The sequence below is a fragment of the Heptranchias perlo genome, chromosome 14, assembly GCF_035084215.1.
Source record: "Heptranchias perlo isolate sHepPer1 chromosome 14, sHepPer1.hap1, whole genome shotgun sequence".
Lineage (NCBI taxonomy): Eukaryota > Metazoa > Chordata > Chondrichthyes > Hexanchiformes > Hexanchidae > Heptranchias > Heptranchias perlo.
Genome location: NC_090338.1, coordinates 55895380 through 55918020, shown reverse-complemented (window position 1 = coordinate 55918020; position 22641 = coordinate 55895380).

The following is a 22641-nucleotide window of genomic DNA, read 5'->3' as shown; positions in this document are numbered from 1 at the left end:
GTGTCTCATGGCCTTGTGTTTTTCTGCACAATTCTAACTGCCTCAGCAGTCTTTCAATGATCTCAGTTATGTGGTATGTTGGTTCCTTGTTAACCACATCCCTTATCTAGGTGCGGGCTTTCTCATGACCTAGCGTGTCTTTGTTAACCCAGAAATGAGGAGCTTCATCCCCACCAGCACTGTCCTCTTACTAAATGCCTGGATGCTATGCGAGACAGGATACTTGACCATGCTTGATTTAAATTATATTCTTACAGTAGAAAAACCTAAACATTGAGAAAACCAACAGATGTCACAAGGGATGGGGGAGTTGTTCACTGTGTGTAGCAATACTGGAAATGTATTTAAAGAGAGCATATTTCCAATTTTCCTACATATAGTGACCAGAGAAATTATTTCTCCATGAAGAATACATTTGTTTTTTTAGCTTAACATTGTGAATCTTTTGATAAGAGATACCCTAATTTTAATGTGTTTCTAATCTCATCTGTAACCTGTTGGTTTTTCGATCTTTCGGTGCAGTTTATTTGGTAATCCTAAACTTCCATAATACTTTAAGAAATACAGGTTTATTTTTAGACACACAATATCTATGAAAAATTAGATCTGTGCTAACATAGTGCTGAGATCTGTGTGATGGCACTCTACTTCTTCATGATGTATTTAGTGTAACAACTAAACTGACAGCGTTCAATTTGTTAAAAAATATATAGACGTTCTTTTCATTTCAGTGTTTTGATTAGTTTTTTTTTATATATATCTCAGGCAAGTTCTTGTACAGTATAAATAGACTGAGCCTTGTCTCAGTGGTGGCATTCCTACCTCTGAGTCAGAAAGTTATGAGTTCGAACCCCAATCCAGTCAGCCCCGGCGAGCGGAGTTGAGAGTTCTGGTCTCTGAATACTGGGTTGACATCCAGTGGGGTACTCGCGTCTGATGGGAGTGGTGTGACGACCCCCCCATTGTATCAAACCGCATCTCCTGGTAGGGAGCTGTGGGTCAGGCTAATGATCTGTCCACGTAAAAAGGGAGTTCTTTATGGAACTGATCCAGAGCTGGATGGAGAACAATGGAAGAAATGGGTTGCCTCGTGTGTCACTGGGCACGGAAGAGAAGAAAAAGATAGCGTATAAATGGGTCCAAGAGACAAGTAGATGTATTTTTGGAGAGAGAAGGGACTGAGGGAGATGTGAGAAGGTGGCTGCTGGTGTTGATCTATCAAAAGGGTTCAGCCTAATGCTCTTTTCCTGTTCCTAACAATTCATGTGTTTTTCTGTCTTTTTCTTCTTGAAGCTTAATGTGGATTTTGTTACATTGATAATTCTGTTGAAGCTAGTCTGTTCCTCTTTCCCCTGCATTCTCACATGATAACCATCTTTGTGTCACTCACTCAGCATGAATTTATTTAATGCAGCTTCATAGCTGCAGCCATTATTTTCAGATCTCACTTGAAACCGTTGAAGGACAGCTGTCATTTGGAGTAAGTTCCAGTTTAACTTGGACTTCTACATGGTTACAGCAAAATAACCACTGAGAGATTTTAAGGGTTAAATAACATCAGGGTAATTTTTTTGCTATCTCTAACAGAACCTCATCATTTATTTGGGTGAATGAAAAGTTACAGTCATTACTGATCTCAGTTATTAACAAACTTAGACTTATTAGTTTTTATTCAGTCATGGGATGTGGACGTCGCTGGCGAGGCCGGCATTTATTGCCCATCCCGAATTGCCCTTGAGAAGGTGGTGGTGAGCCACCTTCTTGAACCACTGCAGTCCGTGTTGTGAAGGTTCTCCCACAGTGCTGTTAGGAAGGGAGTTCCAGGATTTTTACCCAGCGACGATGAAGGAACGGCGATATATTTCAAAGTCGGGATGGTGTGTGACTTGGAGGGGAACGTGCAGGTGGTGTTGTTCCCATGTGCCTGCTGCTCGTGTCCTTCTAGATGGTAGAGGCCGCGGGTTTGGGAGGTGCTGTCGAAGAAGCCGTGGCGAGCTGCTGCAGTGCATCCTGTGGATGGTACACACTGCAGCCACTGTGCACCGGTGGTGAAGGGAGTGAATGTTTAGGGTGGTGGATGGGGTGCCAATCAAGTGGGCTGCTTTGTCCTGGATGGTGTTGAGCTTCTTGAGTGTTGTTGGAGCTGTACTCATCCAGGCAAGTGGAGAGTATTCCATCACACTCCTGACTTGTGCCTTGTAGATGGTGGAAAGGCTTTGGGGAGTCAGGAGGTGAGTCACTCGCCACAGAATACCCAGCCTCTGACCTGCTCTTGTAGCCACAGTATTTATATGGCTGGTCCAGTTAAGTTTCTGGTCAATGGTGACGCCCAAGATGTTGATGATGGGGGATTCGGCGATGGTAATGCCGTTGAATGTCACGGAGAGGTGGTTAGACTCTCTCTTTTTGGAGATGGTCATTGCCTGGCACTTGTCTGGCGCGAATGTTACTTGCCACTTATGAGCCCAAGCCTGGATGTTGTCCAGGTTTTGCTGCATGCGGGCTCGGACTGCTTCATTATCTGAGGGTTTGCGAATGGAACTGAACAATGTGCAATCATCAGCGAATGTTATTTAGAAAAGGGTGAGTTAAAGAACACAATAAAGAATTCCTATTTCTTTCCTATAAGAACATAAAGGTGATCTTTTTGGGAAATGTTCACTTCCATTTAATTACGTTGGTGATTTGTTACAAATATGGAATCATTTGTTGTGAATAGCAATCTGGGAATTGGAAAATCAGAACTTTTTTTAATGGTTTAAAATGCTAATTAGCATTTAGAGGGGGAAACTGGGCAGAGACAGTGAACATGTGAAAGGAAATTTATCAATACACATTTGATATAAGTTACTGAAGACACAACATGCTTCATTGAAGCACAAGACTCTGCTGACATCAAGTAATCTGCATTGCATTAAACATTTATTTAAGCGTGATGATGTGTTTCACTGGATGTCCTCTGTGTATAATTTAACCACTTGAGTGTGCTGCTCACACGTGCCCCATCTTGGAATTAGACTGCCAGGATTATTGTGACTGGTCACATCATCATGATGTGATCTATAATTTATATTTACAATTAGAAGCTATTTTGTAAGAATAGTACTTTTTTGAATTCAAATTTTACTGAATTTCCTTATGTACAAAGAAGTGAAAATTGACAAATATCTCTCAGATAATCATTACTGATTATTGATGTTGAGAGTGCAGATTTAGGAGCTCAGTAAAGTGGTACAACTCAACTGAAAGTTCAGCGTGACGATTCTTCGAATATAGATGTGTGTGCTCTACAGTTCAAACACCAAAATCAGATATTAAGAATGTTACTGTAAATCACTATTTCATCTACTAAATTGTACACAAAAATCAAAACTTTGGAGTATCACATTTATATTCTCATGTACATCATAAGTGAATAGCTAAGAGTCTCCTCTGTCTTGATTAAAAGTGAAGTTTGAGCATCTGCCAATTCACTTCTCAGAGAACATGCATTTGCAGTGATCCTGATCGTCACCTTTGATCTTTGGAAGCCAATTGCCAAAATTAATTTTTAAAATTACGTTTTGATGAATATTTGTGCTCATCAAGATGAGGGATGTCAGAGCTGGCAAATGGAGCACTTTTTCATTATTTTACCCAATTGTATGAATCACTGCTAGGTATAGTATAGGTTAGATGTAGAGTAAACTTCCCTCCACACTGTCCCAGCAATGTATCTTAACCCAAATGTTGCACCAGTGTGACATTTCCATTTCCTACACCTGGCATCCTTGTTACCTCTTTGTGTGCGGAATTAGTGGCATCATTGTGAATTGGGTATCAGCCCAAACTCACTTCATGTAGGGCCCTTAGAACTTCTATGTGTCAGCTTGGCTCAGTTGGTAGCATTGTTGCCAAAAAACGTTGTGGGTTCTAGCCCCAGTCCAGGACTTGAACACAAAATCTAGTCTGATACTTTAGCAGAATAGTGAGTGTAAGTGTAAGAGGTGTTGTTTATTGGATGAGACATTAAATCTGAGGCCTCACCTGCCTGGTTCAGATGGATGTTAAAGATCCTGTGGCACTATTTGAAGAACAACAGGGAAGGGTCCTGCCAAATATTCTTCCTTCATTCAATCAACACCTACAAAAAGGTCAAATGGTCATTCATTCATCCCAGTTGTGTTTGTGTGACATTGTTTTGTGCCAAATGGTTGTCATGTTCTCTTGTGAGAATGGTGGAGTAGAAATTGGTTATCGTTGAACCCATTTTCTGGATGGAGATACAGGGCAAAAATGAACAATTTTGTGGGGTTATGCCTTGCGTCCTCAATATGCCTGCAAAACATCAAGGCCCGCATTGTCCATGGCCTATTTTCAGTCGTCTGGGTGGCCATCTCAAATAGGTGTTTAAGCCCCTTGCCTATGCTAATGAGCGGCCTAAAGCCTGTTTTATGACCCCTCAGGGAAATTGGACTGCCCTAACCAGACCAGGCGGTGTGCTGACATGGATGCGGCCTAACAAGCAGCCATCACCAAAAAGGTAAGTAAAACATTTAATTTTTTTTTAATATGGATCCAAGAGGAGCAGGCATGCTCCTCACCCCCTCCACCCTCCCACCTTCCTGGGACTTACTTGAGGCCACAGCTCGTGAGGCAAGTGGCCTAAAATTCAATTCCCCTGAAGGGCAAACTGCCTGTGGAGGCTTTTCAGGCTCTGACAGCTCACCCACAATGTTTAGACGAGGCCCGATGCCCAATTTCGGGTCAGCCTCGGGCCCTTCGGTTCAGGCTTGTGCTATTCATGCAGCACCATGTTTGGACCAGAAAATGGGCCCAGACAAATTTCTACCCATATGTGTGTGTGATGTCGTAACCTGTAGAGAATCAGCTTTGATCTGGCCTTCTGATGCGGAGAAGAAAATGGACAACTACAATCCAGGTTGTTTGTGTAGTATGCCTCCCTTTAACTTAGAAGGATTTACAGTTGAATTGGATGTAATTACTTATAGTAAATGTAGTAACAACTTGATATTCTTGTTTAAAAAAAAATGTTTATCTTGGTACATAACTGCGCTGAGTTCAATCGATTCTGGTAATTATAAGATATTCAGAGCCTTTTTTGGACTAGACACTTGATGGAGGTTAAGTGGACCCCATTATATAATGGTACAATTAAATACCCTATTTTGTTGACACGTGTTTTAATTTGATGTACTATACTGCATTTTCAATATTTTTGATGCTTTTCTAATTGATTTTCAGAAAACAAATTCTGTGTACTAACCTTTTGTTTAATCAAATGCCTGGTTGCTTAATCAGTTCATGACAAATTTAAAACACTTGTTCTGTCTCCTCAAATTACAGAGTTAATTAATAACTGAACCAAAAATGTCTGTTCCTGATTTCTGTATTGCTGTGTTTATTGGTGCATCTTTTTCTTGCGAACTCTTTTCTTCCAGGATGTCACTGAAATACCAATTAAATTCTAATGTGGCTGATTGTCCAATGAATAGTAATGAAACATTTTGAACTTTGACCTTTTCCCAATATTTCCAATTTGGAATGATACTGATCTCATTAACTGGTCATCTAACGATCCAGCATTTTTCCCAGTAAAATTTATTTTGAGCAAATTGCAAGCGGAAGCATTACTGAGAAAAAGGTAAGAAATTGTAAAGAAGGGGTGGTCGACACATAACTAGATGAAGAACTAAGCTGTTGGCACAGAAGATATATTTAGTGAGATATGAATGAGCTGCGGCTTATCAGGACATGTGGGAGATGGGGTTCAAGGCAAAGAAGGAAACATAAATATATATAAAAAAAATAATAGATAAAGGCTGGTGTTGGAGGATAAGCTGAGATTTTTTTACAATACAGTGAGTGCTAGGAATCAACTTTTGGGATTAGAGAGATGTACAGCCAGCAAATACATTGACATTGCAATCACAGATGCAAGACCGTAAGCAGCCAGTAAGTTTGAAATGGAGCTAAGAGGGTATAGATATTTTGCAAAGATAGTCAGGAAGGAGCGACATTGTAATGTACCTCCCTCCCCTCCCCTCCCCATGGAATTGGGTCACACCTGGGGTTTCAGGGCTGGGTCGTGGCCTGGACCCCTGAAGATTTAAAAAACTTTTGGCAAATTTTCAGCCACAATGGGGCAGAAATTGCTCGGAGCGGCGAAGTAACGGTTTCCGCCACCCCATAGTTTTAAATTAACAAACTTATTTACAGCGGTCTTTACTTCAGGCACTTTCTCAAATAGGAAATGGAGAAGAGCCCAGCGTCAGTTCAAGATCAAGTTCAAGTCTGATGGAGTTTTTTGATGCGGTAAAAGAGAGGGTAGATGAGGGCAATGCAGTTGATGTGGTGAATATGGACTTTCAAAAGGAGTTTGATAAAGTGCCGCACGGTAGGCTTATCATCAAGACTGCAGCCCATGGAATAAAGGGGGGCAGTAGCAATATGGATTCAGAGTTGGCTAAGTGACAGGAAACAGAGAGTAGTGGTTAACGGTTGTTTTTCAGACTGGAGGGAGGTGTACTGTGGTGTTCCCCAGGGGTCAGTGCTGGGACAACTGCTTTCCTTGATATATATTAATGACTTGGACTTGGATGTACAGGGCAAAATTTCAAAATTTGCAAATGGCACAAAATTTGGAAGGGTGGTAAACAGTGAGGAGGATAGTAATAGATTTCGAGAGGATATAGACAGGCTGGTGGCATGGGCGGACACATGACAGATGAAATTTAACGCAGAAAAATGCGAAGTGAGACATCCCGGGAGGAAAAACGAGGAGAGGCAATATAAACCATAGGGCACAACTCTAAAAGGGGTTCAGGAACAGAGAGATCTGAGGGTATATGTGCAAAAGTCATTGAAGGTGGCAGGGCAGGTTGAGAAAGTGGATAAAAAAGCATACAGGATCCTGGGCTTTATAAATAGAGGCACAGAGTACAAAAGTATGGAAGTCATGACGAAACTTTATAGAACACTGGTTCAACCACAACTGGAGTATTGTGTCCAGTTCTGGGCACCGCACTTTAGGAAAGATGTGAAGGCCTTATAGAGGGTGCAGAAGAGATTTACTAGAATGATTCCAGGGATGAAGGTCTTTAATTACGTGGATAGACTGGAGAAGCTGGGGTTATTCTCCTTGGAACAGAAACGGTTGCGAGGAGATTTGATAGAGGTATTCAAAATCATGAAGGGTCTTGACAGAGTAGATAGAGAGAAACTGTTCCCATTGGCGGAAGGGTCAAGTACTAAAGGATATAAATTTAAGGTGATTGGCAAAAGAACCAAAGGTGACATGAGGAAAAACTTTTTTACGCAGCGAGTGGTTAGGATCTGGAATGCACTGCCTGAGGGGGTGGTGGAGACAGATTCAATCATGGCCTTCAAAAGGGAACTGGATAAGTACTTAAAAGGAAAAGAATTGCAGGGCGACAGGAATAGGGCAGGGGAGTGGGACTAGCTGGATTGCTCTTGCATGGAGCCGCATGGGCTCGATGGGCTGAATGGCCTCCTTCCATGCTATAACCTTTCTATGATTCTATGATTCTACGTGAAACTAGCACCCTGGGAGAAGCGAGAGGATCGATCTCTCCCCCTCGATCAATCAAATCACAGCATTTTTGACAAGCTGCGTTCACTGTCTCTGCGGGCTGGAACGTGAAAACTAGCGAGTGAAAGGTACAAACGTTCCTTCATCGTCGCTGGGTCAAAATCCTGGAACTCCCTTCCTAACAGCGCTGTGGGAGAACCTTCACCACACGGACTGCAGCGGTTCAAGAAGGCGGCTCACCACCACCTTCTCAAGGGCAATTAGGGATGGGCAATAAATGCTGGCCTCGCCAACGACACCCACATCCCATGAATAATAAAAAAAACATTAAAATTAATCTTAAAAACAGTTATAGAGAGCGAAAAAATAAAGGGTACAAGTTAATTGAATTAATAAAAGAGATAGAAGGGAAAAGTAAAAAAAAAATAATTTTTTAAAACAATTTTTAATGACCAAAAACTATTAAAAATAAGGAGTAACGAGACTCCACATTTTTAAAAGGTAATTTTTAGTTTTTTGGCAGTCATTAGCACTTACCACGCTATTAAAACTTAGTTTAGACCTGATAGTTTTAGGCGGACCAGTTTTGTGACGATATTAGTTACTTTCCAGCTGGGCAGATGAGCAAGTTTGCACTTTTTCAATGATTTCACTGATTCCAGCCGGCGATATCCCTTTAATTCGAAGCTGTCATATCGCCGGCGAACCAGGAGGAGCAAGTTCCGGATTTCTGTGTTTCACTGTGCCTGTGTGAATGCCGGAAATTGTTCCTCGATTTCACCACAAATAACTTTGAGCGCTGTTGAGCTCACCATTCTTTTCTCAGCAATTTCTGCCCCATTATGTCTTAGGCTATTTATCTCAATAACAGATCAATGATAGGATGCTTTCCATACCCAGTCTGGCCTTACTGCAGTTCCACACCAACATGGTTGACTCTTAAGTGCCCTCTGAAGTGGCCTAGAAAGCCACACAACAGGTAACTTGCAGCGGTTCAAGAAGAAGACCCATCATCATCATCTCAGGGCAACCAGAGATGGGCAATAAGTGCCAGCCTTGTCAGTGACCCCATATTCCAAAAGTGAACTGAAAAAGATTTTGATTACTCATTATTGACCAAAGCTGCTCAGTCACCGAAGTTCATGGATAGACTAAATGGTTGTTAAACTCTGTTCAAGGACCTGGTAATTATTGGCTGATGAGAGCTGGGGCTGACTTGGAGAAGATGAGATAATTTGTGTTTTGTTTTGTTTTGTTGAACTCAATTGATCACGTCGAGACAGAATTTAACTTGAAGAGATTTACTAGAATGGTAACAGAGATGAGGGACTTCAGTTATTTGGAGAGATGGGAGAAGCTGGGGTTGTTCTCCTTTGACCAGAGAAGGTTAAGAGGAGATTTAATAGAGGTGTTCAAAATCATGAATGGTTCTGATAGAGTGAATAGGGTAAAACTGTTTCCAATGGCAGAAGAGTCTGTAACCAGAGGACACAGATTTAAGGTGATTGGCAAAAGAACCAGAGGCGACATAAGGAAACATTTTTTTATGCAGCAAGTTGTTATGATCTGGAATGCATTGCCTGAACGGGCGATGGAAACAGATTCAGCAGTAACTTTCAAAAGGGAATTGGATAAATACTTGAAGGGAAAAATGTACGGGGCTATGGGGAAAGAGCAGTGGAGTGGGACTAATTGGATAGCTCTTGCAAAGAGCTGGCACAGGCACGATGGGCCAAATGGCTTCCTTCTGTGCTGTACCATACTATGATGCTACTATGATAAATAGAAGTTTACAATCATCTCTGCATATACTTTTTAACCGTCTAACAAGGGCGTGTCCAAGTTTGATATGCATAAACGAAAAAATAGTGTGCAAAATGAGAGTTGGCGGTTAAATCCTAATTCAGAGCACCGCGATCTGAGAGTATCGGGAACTTGAGATCTATGCAAATTAGTGGGAATTTTTTAAAACAAACTGGCGCAGAGCAGAAATTTAGTAGTGTGCAGATTTTGATGTTAAGTGTCAATAAGATATGTTGAAGATGACAGGTAATGAATTAAACAAGGTTCATCTAACATTCTGTGAAAAAACGGAATGCTTATATATCAGTTTTGATATAGGTATTAATATTAGAAGAGATATTTTCCAATTTTGTCATGCGTTAGTAACTTTACTTTGCCTGCCTGTATGTATTCAATATGTAGATGCAATTCACTTAATAATGTTGATAAAAACATTGGGCTCGATTTTACCGTCGGGTTTCCTGTGGGTTTCCAGCGGGGGGGCCCCGAAAATCCCGATATCCAGTCACGTGACCGGATCGCGCCACGATCCCGACCACTTCCGGGTTCCCCGATGACGTGTGGGGCTGCGTGTGCGGCCCCCGCTGGTGGGAATCCCGCAGGCAATTAAAGCCAGCGGGGTTCCACTTGAGTGTACTTACCTTGCTTGTTGAGGTCATTAAATGAGCTGAATCAGCTGTCAAAACAGGAAGTGTGGGATTTTACCTTCAACGAAGAGTGTTTCACACTCTGGGGTAAACAGTCTCCCTCCAACCAGGCGTGTTGCAGCCAGCAGCTTGTGGCAGCTGCCAAGGTGCACTCCACGGGGGGGGGGGGGGGGGGGCGGGGAGAGCCCTCACCCACGCAGGAGGCCACCGCGTCACATAGGGCAACTCCTGCCCCCCACCACCCCCCGCCAAGCCAGAGGACAGACCGACACGAAACCGCAGCCCCAGTCCGAGGAACCACCCACCTACCCTGCACAACCCCTCAGACCAACACCTGCCAGATGGGTGGTGCGTGGACACCCTCGGAGGACGAACAGCATGACCAGCCCCAGCAGCCTCGCAGTCCACGCCGTCCGCCGCAGAGACGTGGAGCCCCCCAACACGGTGCTGTTGCACGCCCACCTGCACAGCAGGAGGGAGGGCAACCGCAGAGAGAGACGCGTCGCAGAGGGCACTACCCTCGCCACAGGGTCCACAGACCGAGGCGCAGCTCCCCGGACCTCTCCGAGTAGCAGTGCACACGGAGGCGCAGATTCACTCGACATGTAGTCGTGGAGATCTGCAGGCTCTTTCATGCCGAGCTGCTCCTGGCTGGCCCCAGCACCATCTTCTTATCTGTCGCTGCCAAAGTCACCACTGCCCTCAACAACTTCTCCTCCGCATCCTTCCAGGGTGCAGCCGGGTACACTGCCGATGTCTCTCAGTCGTCTGCGCGGAAGAGGCCTGCAAATACACCTGCACCCACTCTGCAGTAACACAATGGGTGGCATCAGTGGTGGGTCCTCATAGTGATACCCAGGAGCGGGCATTATTGGACACAACAGACAGGATTCGCGGAGACATGGCAGTGGTGGTGCCAATATAATGTGTGATGTTTGTTGCTCTGAAATTCAATATAGGTAACACCCATGGCAAACCCTCAGACACCCTTGTGCATCCCCTTCATGCTCACGACACGTTTGCCTTACTCTGCCTACTGCACATATGCGATGCATGCCCTGTGGCTGCAGCACAGGTGGTGGCAGGTTGAGTGAGGCTGGCCGTGAGGGAGATGCACGAGAGGTTGAGTATGGGATGGAGCAATGAGATTGTATGAGGATTGGGTTGCGTGTTAGTGGCGGGGTGAGTACTGGCGAGGTGAGTAGGTGCAGGTAAGGTGAGGATGAGGATGGGGTTTGAGTGGGTATGAGGGGTGATGTGACAGAATAGTGTTGGCGGTGCCGAAGGAGATGTGGGGTGGGGGCAGTGTTGTGGCAGACGGAGTGTAGGGGAAAGACTACGTGTTCTCACTGTGGCTGACCTACTGCGGTCATTGGAACGCCTCCTGCACTGTATGCAGGTGGGCGATATGTTGGTGGTGCAGGTGACCCCCTCTGCCACCTCGAGCCAGGCCTTCTTGGTGGCAGAGGCAGGCCGCTTCCTCCCGCCCGCCGGGTGGAAGAGCTCTGTCCTCCCCCTCCTCCTCACCCCATCTGATGATACCTGGGGTGAGGCATCATTAAACTGGGAGCAGCCTTGGTTGCAGCATCTGTCAGTGGAGGACTGCCCCTTTAACTAGAGAGCCTCCAGCTGACAGATCGTACTGCGCATGCGCAGCCCGCCCGACGCGCAGACCAGCAGCGTGGACCCCGGAGGAGCAGGTAAGTGGCTCCAATTAGTGTATTGCCTGCTACGATCGCGCGGGCAACCCACTAATTTCACCGGGTGCGGAGGCCACGCACCCGAAACCCAACCCGTCGGAAACCCGCAGGCCTGCTAAAATCAGGCCCATTATGTTTAATGGAAAAGTAAAGATTGGTTTGTCTTGATGCTGGTATTCTCATCCTTGTTTTCAAATCCCTCCATGGCCTCGCCCCTCCCTATCTCTGTAACCTCCTCCAGCCCTACAACCCGCCAAGATCTCTGCGCTCCTCTAATTCTGGCCTCTTGCACATCCCTGATTTTAATCACTCCACCATTGGTGACCCATGCATTCAGCTGTCTAGGCCCTAAGCTCTGGAATTCCCTCCCTAAATCTCTCCGTCTCTCTACCTCCCTCTCCTCCTTTAAGGCGCTCTTTAAAACCTACATCTTTGACCAAGCTTATGGCCACCTGTCCTAATACCTCCTTACGTGGCTCGGTGTTAAATTCTCTTTGATAACGCTCCTGTGAAGCGCCTTGGGATGCTGTATATAAATGCATGTTATTGTTGTTGTATTGGAGGATTTATGACAACAATACTTGGTCTGAAAGTGTTGGAGAAGTTAAATAAATGAAGGCAAGGTGCTAAAATAGCAAAATATCAACTGTCTAGGAAGGATGTTCAATTACTGCTTGGTTCTAAATCTGCTTTGTGAAGAATTGTCACATCTCATGGACCACTGGGATCTGTGGAACACATTTCATCTTATTTGTACACTGAATGAGCAACCTGACACAATTTGGGAATGTTAGGATCGATGAATTAATTGTACTAGCAACGTATTGTTTAATGGGAGTGTGCATTTTAAAAATTACAGAATGTAAATGCCTGCTCGTTTAACTTCCTGTACCTTAATAATTGAATGAAAGAGGTTATGGTCTGTACTAATTTTTCCCAGACCTGAAAATGTAAAACCAATATTGGAAAAAACAGAAAACTGCCTCCTCCCCCTCCACATTTGAGCTGTCGGATTTTCGCCCTTCTCCAATCAGTGAGCTGCCCGATGGTACGGAAATGAGGCCCATCCCTGAAAACTGTTTGGGCCTCTAGCTTCAGCTTAGGCTGGCCTGGCGAATGCCCAGCCCACTCCATGCTCAATTTAGGCAATAGTTTGAAATTGCTCCTCCCCCCATATCATGGTGTGGCTTTCTGTATGCTCTGTGTAAATGATATTGTTAATTTTAATGTTAATCAGGACCAAATTATGAGCATTTTTATGGTCTGTACTCCATTAGGAATTGATCGATTGGTCTAACTTAGCTAACATGGCACTTTCGTAGCCATTAGAAAGAAGATATTTTCATCTCATCAGTCTGGACTGTATTTTCAGATTACAGAACTGACTACACCAAACAACCTCAAAAATCTTTGCCTACAAGAGCACTGCTGAGTATTGTGTCTGACAAAATGACAGTAGATGGAAGGCTTCAGCTGAGAGACATCCCCAAAAAAATAAATCAATAGTCCCTGTAATAAAAACTGCCCATTTCTTCCTGCAGACTATCCCTTTAGTTAGATATAAGGAATCTTACAACACCAGGTTATAGTCCAACAATTTTATTTTAAAATCACAAGCTTTCGGAGATTATCCCCTTCGTCAGGTGAATGAGTGAAAGGTTCTCAAATCGCATATCTTATATTAGGCTGGGACAGCATCACACCAATCAAAAGGTGTCGTTGTTGTTCAAACAGGCCAGTCACGGAGAACAGCACGTCCCAGTACACTGGATATACATTGTGTCAATTACACAGACAGAAAGAAAGAGACACACATGGCAGAGAGAGAGAGAGAGAGAGAGAATATTAAAACACAGAACTTTTTTTTTCCCTTTTTGCTGGTGGGGTTACATGTAGCGTGACATGAACCCAAGATCCCGGTTGAGGCTGTCCTCATGGGTGCGGAACTTGGCTATCAACTTCCGCTCGACGATTTTGCATTGTCGTGTGTCTCGAAGGCCGCCTTGGAGAACGCTGACCCGAAGATCAGTGGCTGAATGTCCTTGACTGCTAAAGTGTTCCCCGACTGGGAGGGAACCCTCCTGTCTGGCGATTGTTGCATGGTGTACTGGGACGTGCTGTTCTCCGTGACTGGCCTGTTTGAACAACAACGACACCTTTTGATTGGTGTGATGCTGTCCCAGCCTAATATAAAATATGCGATTTGAGAACCTTTCACTCATTCACCTGACGAAGGGGATAATCTCCGAAAGCTTGTGATTTTAAAATAAAATTGTTGGACGATAACCTGGTGTTGTAAGATTCCTTACATTTGTCCACCCCAGTCCATCAACGGCATCGCCACACCTTTAGTTAGAGATAATTAAAAAAGATAATGATGCACGTGCAAGTCTCTACTTAATTAAAGTGATTAGAACATTTTCTGTCTTTTAGGAACATTTTAATGAGATAGATATGTTGGGTTTTCAGTACCAACCAATGGGCAGCAACAATAGTGTTGATCAAGGAAAGGATTGCAAGGGAGATCAAATATCACTGGCATTGATTGATTGGGTGAAATTCCCAACTAGTGGGAAGAGACAGGCACAATTGGAGAAAATGATTGTATTATACTTCACAGTTATTGGTGGAGCAAGTGATTTGACAGTCTAATTATCCAATGAAAAAACTCAGATATACCATCACTACTGACCTTCAAATACCAACTTCAAGTCAATCAACAAGGCAAAATGCAAAATACAGATTCTTACTGTTGCAGAGAAGTTAAATGACCCACAGTGATCATAACAATCAAAAAACAAACAGGATAATCTATAGATTTCAGCAATAAAGGTCCCTGGAGTCAGTCCATTTTTTTTTTGGTTGATTAACACTGAAAAGTTCAGAACAGTCAATATTGATACTGTAGTGATTGAGTTCATGCAGGCACCAGTGGTGGCATTTCTCAGTCTTGAAGGCACGTTTCCTCTTCAGTTCTTCAAACAGTGGCCATTCTAAAAGCTTCACAACAGTAAATTATAGCAGTGTGCTTCCCTGTGAAAAATTACCAAGATACCATGCTTTGAATTATTGCCAAACAATGAAAACAGTTTGTCCTCTACCATGTTTACAAAGACACTGGGCTCCATTTTAAAAGCCAAGTCCAGGTGCATTGGAGGGGGTGGGGGCAAAGAAAATCGGAGAAATCTGGAGCGGGAATAAATCCCGGCTCCAACCCGCCGACTTCCGCGTTTGACCCAGACGCATCTGGGTGCGCGTGCTTCAGGAAGCCGGAGGTCCCGCTGGCAATTAAAGCTGGCGGGCTGATATTTAAAGCAGTAATTAAGGGAGTTAACTTGTTAAAGTACTTAATTTTATGTTGATTGAGGCAGGGAAAGGATTTTAACTCTGCCTCAGCGTATTTTCCATGGCCTCTGAAACACACCATGGTGAATGAGTCGTGTTTCAGCCGTCAGCCATTTGGACATTTAAATGCCTGTTTGACAGATGGGGATAAAAGGTGAGTTATTGCAGGAGGGCACTCAGTTCTCTCAGACAAACTTTTGGGTGGGCCATCTTTGTGTTTAGACTGAAAATTTCTTGGTTCCACTCAGAATTGTTCGGTTTAGACATATTCACCAACTTTTCGGACCCCCTCAAACTGACAACATCAGGATGGGGGCCGCAATGGCTGCATTCTCCACTACATCCGAAGACGAGGAACATCATCATCCTCGCCAGGCACGGCGTGCACTTCCGCCACTTGGAGCTCCACAACACAGTGCTGCGCCACAGGGACCTGCACAACAGCACGGAGGGGAACAACAGAGGGAGCGACATCGCAGGAGGCGTCCCGCCCCTCTTCCACATACCGAACACCCTTAAGGGCAGGCTCCTTGGGGACAAGAGATATCCCCTGCACACATAGCTCATGTCACCTCTGAGGAATCCCATCAGCAAGCAACACTGTCGATACAACGACAGCCACTTCGCCGCCAGGTCTATAATTGAACATGCGATAGGGCTGCTGAAGATGTGATTTCAGTGCCTTGATCGTTCTGGGGAGCTTCAGTATGCACCAGCGAGAGTGGGTCGCATTATGGTAGTGTGTTGTGTCCTGCACAACATAACGCAACAGAGAGGGGTACCCGTCAAGGATGCCTTTTCCCCTCACCCACCATCCACATCTGCCATCCACATTGAGGAGGAGCTGGAGGAGGAGGAGGAGGACGAAACCATGCGCAGAGCAGCGGCTCACCTGGCTGCTCATGAGTCCAGGGACTCACTCATATGTGAACGGTTCTCGTAAGATCTGAAAGTGTAGAAGAGTCCAGTCCTCACACCACCTGGAAAGACCAGCGCCAACACCAGCCCCACCCTCCCTGTACAAAACGGTCCTGCAACTACACATACACCCACTGTAAAATGACCCACTGGGTGGCATCAAGTGTCGCCGTTCATGGTGAACCTCATGAAAGGGCCCTATCACAAAAGCCAGTCTAGAATGGGCAAGACGTGGCAGTCGTGGTGAGAATGTTAACATTTAATGTGACTTTCACAAAAAAACAAATATAAATGAAAAACATGACGGTCTGTCAGACACCCTTGTGCATACCCTTCGTGATCACAAATCCTTAGCCTTTCTCTTCCTACCGTTTCTAAGTGATGCATCCCCTGTGGCTGCAGCAGAGGTAATGGCAGGTTGCTCATGTCCATGGCCGGACTGCCTAGATGCTTTCAGCCTAAGCCCTCTGTTTATTGGAGCCTGTGAGGGCCCCGCCAAAGACTGCTCCACCTGCATCTGTGCAGGGGCAGACTCGGCCACCTGGAGAGGAGGCAGCATTGCGGGTACTGGTTGAAAGGGGGGCAATGAGTGAGACGGGGGAACACTTTGAGTGGCGTCCCTACTTCCATGTCCCCTTTTGCCATCATCCCTCTCCTGGGCCAAGCCCAGAACACTCCTACCACCTGTAGAATTCAGTGAATTCCACCTTTTTCCTGAGTCTGTAAAATTTGGCTATTGACCAAAATTCTAAGATGGAAGGTGCAGTTGAAAGGTCACCAAACAAATCAACAAACACAGTGGAATGTGGGGAAAAAAAACAATATTGAATTAAACAGCCACCACCCAGTGAATCACATCTCCAGACATTGTGGGGCCATGTCTTTATTTTAAAGCAAAACCGATCAACACCTAGGACGTTGGATACAAAAGGAGTCCTGTATAGCAGGTGATCAACAATCAGCATTAATTCGAAAAACAATAGCCCATCGAGAGAGGCAACTGCAGCAAGACGAAGGGCCATCAAAACCCATCAAGGACTTTTAAGAAGCTTTGAAAGAACTTTTAAATGAACATTGAAGTAACCTTGTTAATGTTAAAAACTATTGTAAGAGAGGGGTATAAAAGTGGAAACCCGAAACCCCCTTTTTTGCCCTTTTATCTCTCGGATTCCTCACTCATGCAACTCAGCCCTGACTTTTGGGCTGATTCCTCCGCCACACGAGCTCTCCAGAGAGCGGCTTCCAGCGAAACCATCGAACCCTACGTGAGAGAACAGGTCAGCCAGACCTGCAAGTGCGCAAGGATTGGTGAGCTTCGACCACGCGTGTGCGTGCGTGTGTGTGTGTGATTGATGTCTCCAGGGTCCCCACCAACCTCTTAGTTTAGTGGGGTAATGTACTGTACTGTGTGTGTAACCCAGTGTACTGCGTAGGACTATTTTAATCGTCATTTTCTTCGCGTTGGTGGTACAAGAAAACCAACCTTCCAATTCAAAAATCAAACACCGAGTTTGTGTGTTCTCTGTGCTATTCGGCTATGTGATCCATCACCGGGTGCGTTAGCATAAGTCCCGTTTTTCCCGGACCCCGATCTGTGAGGTATATGTGTTCCTGGGCTAGACCGGGGACCCGATATCAGCACTGATCAATAGGGTGAGAACACCCCCAAAACACCCTGCTGGACAATAGTTTGGAGGACATGTAAGATGCCTTGGAAGGCCACTTCTAAAGTATCTGTCAGCTTGTTTAAAATGGCAGAATGTTGTTCACCCTGAGTCAGAACGGCCGTTGTCAGGGCCTGAATGGACTCATTTGTGAGCCGTGCTTGAAGCTCAATGGAGGCTAGCCTTCTCTCCATCGCAGACATTCCTGCAACACTATCTCAGACATTTCCGCAGTTACCTACGACACTATCTCAGACAGATGCTCACGTCCCTGCGACACTGTCTCAGAGATTCCCTCACATACCTGTGCCACCATTCCACTAATGCAGGAGCTGGACTCCTCCATCCTCTGTGCTATTGTGGAGAGTGTGCGTGGCACCTGTTCCAGTACCTCACAAATGTGTTGCTGTCCCTCGATCATTCTCCTTTTAAAGAATGGCACCCAGGTTTCAGCATCTGTGTCTAGCTAAGCAAAGCCTGGAGAGGAGTGCGCCCACCGACACGGACTCTCCACAGCTGCCCCTGTCACCAGTGTCTGCTTGTGCTCACTTAGAACCATAGAATCATAGAAAAGATACAGCACAGAAGGGGGCCATTCGGCCCATCGCATCCGTGCCGGCTCGAAGAACAACCAGGTGTCCAATCTAATCCCACCTTACAGCACCTGGTCCGTAGCCCTGCAGCTTACAGCACTTTCAGTGCAGGTCCAGGTTGAGGGTCCCTGCCTCTACCACCAATTCAGGCAGCGAATTCCATACACCCACCACCCTCTGGGTAAAAAGGTTTTTCCTCATGTCCCCTCTAATCCTTCTGCCAATCAGCTTAAATCTATGTCCTCTGGTTCTTGAACTCTCCGCTAGGAGAAAAAGGTACTTCCTGTCTACTCTATCTGGGCCCCTCATAATTTTGTACACCTCAGTCAAGTCTCCCTTCAGCCTCCTCTGCTCCAAGGAAAACAACCCCAGCCTATCCAATCTCTCCTCGTAGCTGCAATTTTCAAGCCCTGGCAACATTCTTGTAAATCTTCTCTGCATTCTCTCCAGAGCAATTACATTCCTGTAATGTGGTGACCAGAACTGCGCACAATACTCCAGCTGTGGCCTTACCAGCGTTTTATACAGTTCCATCATTACATCCCTGCTTTTGTATTCTATACCTCGGCTAATAATGGAGAGCATTCCGTATGCCTTCTTCACAACCTTATCTACCTGTACTGCCACCTTCAGGGACCTGTGCACATGCACTCCAAGGTCTCTCACTTCCTCTATCCCTCTCAATATATTCCTGTTTTACTGTTTGCCCTCCCTAAGTGCATTACCTCTCACTTCTCCGGGTTGAACTCGATTTGTCACTTTTCCGCCCACTCCACCAACCCATTGATATCTTCTTGGACTCTACAGCTATCCTCTTCACTATCAACTACACGGCCAATTTTTGTGTCATCTGCAAAATTGCCAATCATGGCCCCTACATTCAAGTCCAAATCATTAATATATACCACAAACAGCAAGGGACCCAACACTGAGCCCTGTGACACACCACTGGAAACGGATTTCCATTTGCAAAGACATCCATTGACTTTTAACCGTTGTTTCCTGTTACTGAGCCAATTTTGAGTCCAATTCGCCACATTTTCCTGTATCCCATGGGCTTTTACCTTTCTGACCAGTCTGCCATGTGGGACCATGTCAAATGCCTTACTAAAATCCATGTAGACAACATCCACTGCACTACCCTCGTCAATCCTCCTTGTCACTTCCTCAAAGAATTCAATCAGATTTGTAAGGCATGACCTTCCCTGATCAAATCTATTGGAGCAATGGCCCTTTAAATCTAGATGCTCCAGCTGACAGCCTGTCATGCGAGTGCGCAGTCGGCCCACTTCACAGCTTTCGGACGGCAAACCTGGAAGCCACGTTAACGGCCACCAATTAAGTCGTGATTGCGTCGGCAATGGCAAGTTTTTATTTTCCAGGTTTGCCATGTGTCCATTGACCCCCCCACCGCCATCCCGTCACCCTTTTAAAATTGAGCCCGCTATCCATAGCTAGAGGATTAACACTGAAGTTACTTAGCTATATTCCTTCTAAAGCTATTAGGAATCAAGAAAGATAACGAGACAACAAGAGGGGAAACCACTACCACGAAGGGAGAAAACAAATTTAAAATAATTTAAGAAGAAAATTGAAAAAGGGTAAAATAAGAACGAGGTCGTGAAAGAAAATTGATTCTGAGAGGAATGGAGGGAAAAACCAAATAAAATGGAAAAACTAAAGGCAAGTAGGTCAAAAAAAATAAGATAATTGGCAACAGAACCGAATATTTATTTTGAGATCTGACTTTGCTTTTGAGGAAAAGAGGAATTCCCATTCAGTCCCCAGGATGAGGTCTGCATTTTGCCAATCCCATCCCGTTATATCTGACTGAGTGTTGACTGTGCTTTGCACAGGTGTACAAGCATGATTAATTCATGATAACATGGACCTCTGGTACAACCTTATACAAAAGCAGTGCACATGAGTGAGGTATATGTCGGAATGGGCTGTGTTTGTTTTCTGCGCCAAGCAATTCTTCAAAAACGTTTATCAGTGGAGCAACAAATTTCAAAAATAAATTGTATATTTGAGCTCTCTAGCGAGACTGACCACTTTACCTGGTCATTTTAAAAGTGTACCTAAAATTACACCACATCTTGTCTATTTTTTATGTAACTTCTTATGTTCTTGCTCTCTGTGGGCTTGATTTGGATTTATGTGCGGCCGTGATTTTATGGTTATGATGTTGAGCCCTCGGCCTCAGCCTCATTTACTATCCCCTTTTAGAATTATAGAATCATTCAATCTTACAACATAGAAGGAGGCCATTCGGCCTGTCGTTCATCTTAAGCCTCAATAAGCTATTCTTCATGCTCTTTCTCCTCTATGCAGCCTCACACTATTGTAATCAAAACTCAGTGCGTCATTTCCTACTCAAGCTCATTCTTTCTCAGGAACTCAAAATTGTGGCACTCATTACCTTCCTCAATCTCACTTGCCTCCTACAATCTTCAACTTGTAAAGCCTAAACTTGGCATCATTTAATGAAGCTTTATATCTACCTCACCACTACTTTACTCTTCTGGTCTTCTCTCCTATTTTTTGGCGTTGAACCTAGATTTCTCAATTTAGTTATCTTATTTATTGCAGTTGTCCTATCACTCAGATATACAACACAATAATGACCATAGTTAGAACCATACAAAAACAAAGGACCGGCACAGTCCATCCTGGTCCATTAAGTCTTTCCCATGCCGTTGTGGTGCAATTGATGCACTCCATGAAGTCCATTCGCACCTCGCCCCTCACCACCCCCCCCTCCCAAACACCAACCAGACACCCGATGATAAAAAAAACTACTAGGTCAAAAAATTCTGGGAAATTCCTTTCCGACCCCCGAATACGATCAAACAAATTCAAGCAGACCATAAGAACATAAGAAATAGGAGCAGGAGGAGGCCATACGGCCCCTCGAGCCTGCTCTGCCATTCAATAAGATCATGGCTGATCGTTGGCCTCAACTCCACTTTCCCACCCGATCCCCATATCCCTAGATTCCCCTAGAGTCCAAAAATCTACCGATCTCAGCCTTGCACAACCAATGTGCCTGGGAGACACATGCCCCAATATCCAACCACCTTCTTTACGTAATTATGTCAAATTGCAACTAAACTTTGTAGGAAATTAATTTACAATTTGGCAATTGTTTTTTTGTAACTGCACAAAAAGTAAAATTTAATATGCTCCACATGATGATTCACACAGCAGCCCTCAGCACACCTCCATGGTCCCAGCTGTGTGCTTGGAAATAAGAAGGGAAAACTTTCCCCAAAGGACTTAACCTTTTTTCTGATCCCTACCATAACCTTGCTGTACACTTAGCCTGGACTCAAACGAAAAATCATTGAGTTCTCAGACAGTCACTGTTTTAATCAGAACTACCATCTGTGTAATATGCATAATCATTACACTGACCTTCCCTTGTTCAAAAGGCTAGAAACAGGAAACATCTGCTTGAACATTGCCAATGAGCTATCCATCCTGACCAATCACAGAAAAGAAACTGTAGTTTGCATTGTATGTGATGTGTAAGTTTACATATAGATTTTGACTTTGTGCGATACTGTAAAACAGGTGATAGCGAGTCGGCAGCTCGTTTTACATCTTTCCCGATTTTTATTCCAACTGAAGTCACTGGAAATAAAAATCAGGAGAGATGTGAAATGTGCTGCCGACTCACTATCACGCCTTTTACTCTAACGCACAAAGTCAAGATCCTACCCCATTGTGTTCACAATGAAAATAGAAAACAAAGATTTGCATCTAAGTGGGGCCTTCTCTTGCCTCTCAAAGACGTCTCAAAACATTTAGGCCTGGCGAGGCGAACGGGACTCACTGTTATTTCAGGGCAAATGGAAGAGCGAGTTCCAGCGAGCGCACTTGCACAGTCAAACGTGGAAATCCAGAACTTGCTCTACCATTTGCCCTGTTCATTTGAAAGCTTTGCATTAAAGAGATCTACCTGGCTGAATGAATGGGTCAGAGCAAATTTGCTGCATGAACTAATCTCTCCATAAAAAAGGTATGCTGGGTTTTTCAGGCCTAAACTAACTTTTAATGGAATGGTAAGTATTAATGACTGTCAAACAATCTCTCTGGCACTGAAAATTAACTTTTAAAAACGTGGAGACTCATTCCTCCTGATATTAATTGTTGTTGAGGACATTTAAAAAAAAATTAATTTAAAATTGTTATTTTTTTACTTATTCTTTCTGACTCTTTTTTCTCAGTCTTTTAATCTTACCCTCATTTTTTTTCACTTTCTCTAACTAATTTTATAGAGAATTTATTAACCTTCTTGATTGGTTGAGAGGTGAGAGAGATCCTTTCCCCCCTCACAGCTCAGAGAAGCCCGGGAGTGACTGCTGCATTTCCTGCAGCTCTCCATTAAAGCAAGTTGGTGCTCAGAAGTCCGTG